The 6,502-nt window shown below is 32.9% G+C and overlaps 1 long non-coding RNA gene across 1 annotated transcript; it reads right to left on the bottom strand.

Moving 5' to 3' along the window:
- Window positions 1–496: 496 nt before the first annotated feature.
- Window positions 497–2,768, bottom strand: LOC131079549 (uncharacterized). The gene is made up of 2 exons (XR_009113997.1): window positions 2,598–2,768; window positions 497–2,506 (listed from the first exon to the last, which is right to left on the bottom strand). It is a non-coding gene; the product is annotated as an uncharacterized LOC131079549 (long non-coding RNA).
- Window positions 2,769–6,502: the final 3,734 nt, after the last annotated feature.

Genomic DNA, 6,502 nt, shown 5'->3' with positions numbered 1-6,502 from the left:
CCCTCATATTGTTCTGATATCATGTAGAACAAGTAATATTATAGATATAAACTAGTCTATAATATTGTAGCAAACTATTAAAAAAAAAAATTATTATTATTGATTACTTAAATTTACAAAATATTGTACAAATGTTTATATAAGCATCATATTTTCTTATCAGGAACAAACACTAAATCAGAATTACTGAAATAACTTTATGAAAATAAATAAAACTTAATATAGCAACAGACTGGAATCCAGAATTTAACTTCGCTAGCCAAAACCTTCACGCCTTTGAAGAATCAGTAGCATAAACTTCTACTTCACACAAAACCCAAACGGTATATATCGGCAAGGAACAGAATCTAAACTTCATATACCCAAAATATTCCAAATAAGTGGAAGCAACTCAATCCATCAAAATTTCTGTGGCCACGAATACTCATCACAATGTTAGACATCTAATGCCACAACAATCCTATCACACAAAAATAACAGTTATAGACCAGCAATATCATACCCAAATATAAACACACTTCACTTACGTATTAGAGGTAGAAAGTTCAGTCATAATAGATTACTTACAGTGCTGACAGAACAATACTTCTTAAAGAACTTAATGCTTACAACCCAAATTAATAAAAGACAATTTCAGAGTTGGCCTCTATGCTACAAGTTAGGAGGGTATCTTTAATTTACTAAACTCTTATTTGGATTGCAGTGATAACCTGTTTTCCTCCTAGCAATTCCATGACACAAATATAAAAAGTACATTGATTGACTGTATTTCTGACAATCAATTCTGTTTGCAAATTGAAGGTTGGCCTTGTGAAATAATGAACAAACCTCTTAACAATGCATTTGCAGCGTTCATAACGTGTGTACTTTTACAACTAAGCCTCTTCTGAATATCTCCACAAAGTCCTTTTCCAATTTAGCCTCATGACCTACAGGAAGGAGGAAAGTCTGTTAACTTCCACAGATTGATTAAATGGGTCAATGAGGCTGTACCAGTACAGCTTACAGTAGACAGAAACAGAAAAAGCCAGAAGCATTTATTCAAAGAATTACTTAGTCAAGAAAAGCAGTAAATTTTTCACCCAAACAATGGACATATAATCATGAAAAGATACAACATGATATTTATCATTCACCACCAGGATTAATTAGAGGCTTGATGTTGTCACTTATCTACAGCATGGGGCAGGTCAAAAGAACCAATGGTGTCTATATGGACCACTCTAAAATTTAAATTGTCAATTCTAATCATTTCCAACTGGTCAGGCTAATGAGGCAGGAATAAACAAACAAAAGGGTAAACAAGCTATATAGCTTTTAGGGTTATCCAATGTTATGTAGTAAAGATGCCTATTACTTCACTATCAAATGGTCTCATAAACTGATGGAAAATTCATTCGTTCATTCAATAATTTAATGGTTAATGATATCTTATTAAAATAACGATATTATTGATTTGACTGTCCACTTCTTTTGCCGACGGATCTTATTTTTATTGAAAAAAATAAACATCTTTTAACTATTAAACACTTTAAAAAGCTAAAAGAGAAGATACTAGAAATATTCTAAATAGCTTTCACCATTCGAACTTTGTTTTGTAGTAACCCAAGTGAAATTAAAAAGCCAAGCAGAATTTGTTTGATTAAGCCACTCAAACCAAAACAGTTTTAATCACATATCAGTGTTAAAGATCCAGTAGTATGCTTAACCAATAAAAAAATAGCAGCAAAGATTCAGTATTCTAGTGAAAAAGGTCCCAAATTTGAGAACTCTATGCCCAGAATGAGAATGTGCTGACGTACAGGCATCCAAAGACAGGAAACTACTGAAAAAAGGCCAAAATATGCTGGCGTTGGTAATGCATAAGATAAGATTCACAAAGCTTAAGCGCCTATACCAAACAAATTGTTCTGTTAAGGGGTAGATGAGATTAAAGAAAATGAAATAAAACCAATGGTGAAAGCAAGCAAACATATATAAAAATACAGGAGATTAATAAACCAAAGCAATGCATTCAATGATACTATGAGCAGCAACAAGCTATATATTTATGTATCAAAAGCTCCAATAAGACTGAAGTTGAATAAAGTCCATGGACTGAAAAAGCTGCTTTGATAGAAACTTCAAAATAAGCTTTGTTTTCTGTTCTTTAACTCGGTTAAAATGGACCCAAAAGTCCTAGAATCGATTGAAGGCCAGTACTTTAAGCAGTACCCTCTACCCAATTCATAATATATAATTTTCTACATTCTGATGAAAAGAATCAACACAATCAAAACCCAAAGCTTAAAAAAGTTCAATATCATAAACTATGGAAATCTGATATCTCTAACAAATTCTCTATTTTAGGAAAACATCCTTCATACTACTTTGCCTGATAATGTCACATACATTGAATCCACGCAATACATTTTATACTTATCTGCCAAGTAAAAGGCACGGATTTCTACAGGTGATGCAGCCAGAACAAGATTGAACAACACAAAGCACCACAGGAAATTTTTCACTGTAAATGTTAGAACAAGAGAAAAGTATCAGAATGTCAGGAAGCTACAGATCCCAAAAGAAAAATATAGTATATCATTACAAGGCCACACATTAAGAACCATAGAAAGATTATAATGAGAAGGCCACAGTGTTATCTGTTTGTATCTGCATCTGCATCGAAGAAAAGCATATGATCGGTGCAGGTGCAGATGCAAACAGTTGGCATTGCAGCAATACAGGCTATATATCTTCCTCCACCATTATCATATCTGTTCCAAGCTTCAAACCTGCAACTAAAAAACCTAATGATGTTCTCAAAAACTTTCATCCATTAAAAGCGAGAGCGGGTTCACTTTGGATAAAGTTTTGGGCCAGGTCAGTGTCAAACAGTAAGCTGGGTATTGGCGCCGATGGATTTCAGCAATAGCCCACGTGATTCAAACCCTACGCACGTGGACTTTGCTGACATGGACCAATAGAAAGATTTGTTTGAGGTCTCTAGTTTACTGTTCACCTCCAGAAGCTCGTGTGTTGGCGTGTTCTAATATCTTCAATTTCTCTACCCACCCCAGTGTTGGGGTGAGCACTGATTCAGATCTTGAAAATTAAATTATTTGAGATGGTGATGTTTAAGCCCACTTCTTTATTAAAGCTTTGGATATGAACCGTAGGATGAGTTGTTGTAGCGGCTATAATCAATGGTAGATATGTCTTTGCCTCATTTATCAAGGGTAAAGGCCAAATCCATCACCTTTTGTACCAAACTGAAAGGTCTGCTTTACTGGATTAGATGTTTGGTTAGAGGAAAAGTTGGACTCTAGTTGTTTTTATGAGGTGTATAGTCTTATAGATTGTTTGGTCTATTATAAGGGGAATAATTGATGGTGGATATGGTTTTATTTCATTTATAAATGATAAAAGTAATTGAGCTGATAGGTTCCAGTGTGGGTTTTTGTTTGGAAAATTATCAATCTGTTGGGAAATTGTCATTCCAGCAGTTAGAATTTGAAGTCGTCGGTGTCGGAAAAAGGTTAAGAAATGTTTGTTTTTTAATGCAATGTTTTTGGCGGGTTTTGTGGGAAATGTGGAGGTGGACACGTATGTGGCGTGGAGTTTGAAAAAACTTAGCTGTGTGTTTTGGCAGAAGGAATGTTGGGAATGAGGTAGGTGGAGTTGGCAGTGGTACACCTATCAAGGAAGTTAATTTGCTTGCCTTAAGCATTAATGGTTGTTGTAAGATCATTTTTTACGGTGTGTGTTTAACAAACATGGGTATGGGCACAAAGAGCATTTGTTATTGTTTGAATGTGTAGAAGGGTAATGTGCAAGGTAGCGAGAAATTGTCTAGGTTGGTGTTTGCAGGGTTGTGAGGGTTTATTACATTCTGTATTCGGGTTTAAAGTAATGGAGGTGAGGTGTTTTAGTCTCATGAACATTGTTAATTGACATTGCGTTGTTTATTTTTTTTTTAAATGAAATTGTGAATTGGGTTGTGTGTTTGGCGTAGGTCCTGTTAGAGGATTTTGCATCTTCATAGATGATTGTTTGAAGAAGAAGAGGATATTTAGAGATCTGGCTTATTTTGTATTTGGGATTTTTCATTAGAGGTTTCAACTTATCGAGGTAAGGTCTTTTGGGTTTGTGTGTGCGTGTGTATGTGCATGCGTTTTTTGCTTCAATATGTGTTTGGGGTTTTCCATTTGAGGTTTGAGCTTATAAAGAGAAGGTATTTTGGGTTTATGGACAATGTGATTTGATTTTGTATATGTGTAGTAAAAAATGGGATATGAAATTCAGAGTGTAGCTTGTAGAGAAATTAAACTGTATTTGGGGTTTTCCATTTGAGGTTTGAGCTTATTGACATACTCTGTTATGGTTTTATGGACACCGTCATTAGATTTTGTATGTGTGTTTTATGATCGCGAATTCTATTTGTAATTTGTGTATATATATAAACTTGTAGTATAAAGATGCAATATCCTGTGATAAACAAGGTTTGAGCTTATGAAGAGAAGATATTTTGGGTTTATGGACAATGTGATTTGATTATGTATATGTGTGGTGAAAAATGGGATATGAAATTCAAAGTGTAGCTTGCAGAGAAATTTAACTATATTTGGGGTTTTCCATTTGAGGTTTGAGCTTATCGACGTAAGTTGTTTTGGCTTTATGGACACTATGATTAGATTTTATATGTATGTTTTATGGTCACAAATTTTGTCTGTAATTTGTGTATATGTATAAAAGTGTATTATAAAGATGCAATATCTTGTGATAAATTGTAGAAGGTGCCACAACAAAAACGAGTACCTAACTATAGCAAACCAGGTAATGAAATCCACTTTGTAAATTGTAGAAGGAAATTCAGTTTGTAAATTGTAGAAAAATGAGTCTGTAATTTGTGCCTATGTATAAAAACCTACTGTAAAGATACAATATCCTTTGTTAATTGTCGAAGGTGCGACAGGTCCAAACGAGTCCTTGATTAGGGCAAAAGAGGTAATGAAATTCATTGCCAAATTTAGAGCATATCAGGTAATGAAATTCACTGAGTATATTGAAGACATGTATATAAAAGCCTTTTAAATTCACTGTCAAAATTGGGGTAAAACAGGTAATGAAATTCATTGTGTAAATTGGATATATATATGTGTGTGTGTGTCCAATAATTATTAGGGCATTACAAACAAAATTAAATTGCAGTGCCCATGAAGCTGAAATTGTTAGCCTGCTATTTTGAATCATATACACAACAAAAATCACAGACAAATTTAAATAATCATAACCGTTGAACTGATATATATATATATATTATAGGCAGGATGAAATTAATACTTTACACACTGAAACGATTTCCTAATTAGGGCATAAGAGGTAATGAAATTCATTGTCAAAATTGGGGCAAAACGGGTAATGAAATTCACTATGTAAATTGGATGTGTGTGTGTGTGTGTGTCCAATAATTATTAGGACATTACGGCCAAAATTAAATTGCAGTGTCCATGAAGCTCAAATTGTTAGCCAACTATTTTGAATCATATACACAGCAAAAATCACAGACAAATTTATATATATTACAGGAATAATGAAATTAATATATATATATATATATATATATATATATATATATCCTCTATTAAACTGTAGAAGGTGCAACAACGAAACGAATACATATATCCTCTGTTGAACTATAGAAGGTGTGACATCGAAACGAATACCTAATTAGGGCAAAACAGGCAATGAAATTCATTGTCCAATAATTAGGGCATTACATACAAAATTGAATTGCAGTGTCCATGAAACTAAAATTGTTAGCCAACTATTTTGAATCATATACATAGAAAAATTTTTAGTATATATATATATATATATATATTCAATTTTGTATGTAATGCCCTAATTATTGGATAATGAATTTCATTGCTTGTTTTGCCCTAATTAGGTATTCGTTTCGATGTCACACCTTCTATAGTTCAATATATATATATATATATACATACATATGTATATATGTATATATGTGTGTATATATATATAGATATATATATATATATATATATATATATGTATATATATACATACATATATATGTATATATATATGTATATATATACATACATATATATGTATATATATATATATATATATATATATATACAAATTGCAGATAGAGTGAAATTCACACTATAAATTGCAGACACATATAAATAGTCACAACCATAAAACACACAAAGACACACACGTGTGTGCACACATACACACACACACAATTCAGATGATAGGCTCCAGTGTGGGCTTTTACCCAGAGAATTGTTAGCCTGCAAGGAAATTGTCATTTCGGCGGTCGGAACTTGGAGTCATCGACGCTGGGAAAAGGTTAAGAAATGTTTGTATTTTAAAATGGTAAAATGCAATGTTTTTGTGGTTTTCATGGGAAATGTGGAGGAGGACATGTTCCAGTGTGGAGTTTGAAAAAAACTTAGTTTATTGTCTTTATTTTTGAGTAGATGTTGTG

Source organism: Cryptomeria japonica, chromosome 8 (genome assembly GCF_030272615.1).
Source record: "Cryptomeria japonica chromosome 8, Sugi_1.0, whole genome shotgun sequence".
NCBI classification, from domain to species: domain Eukaryota; kingdom Viridiplantae; phylum Streptophyta; class Pinopsida; order Cupressales; family Cupressaceae; genus Cryptomeria; species Cryptomeria japonica.
The sequence above is the reverse complement of the archived record's forward strand: the minus strand, read 5'-3'. Positions and strand labels throughout refer to the sequence as shown.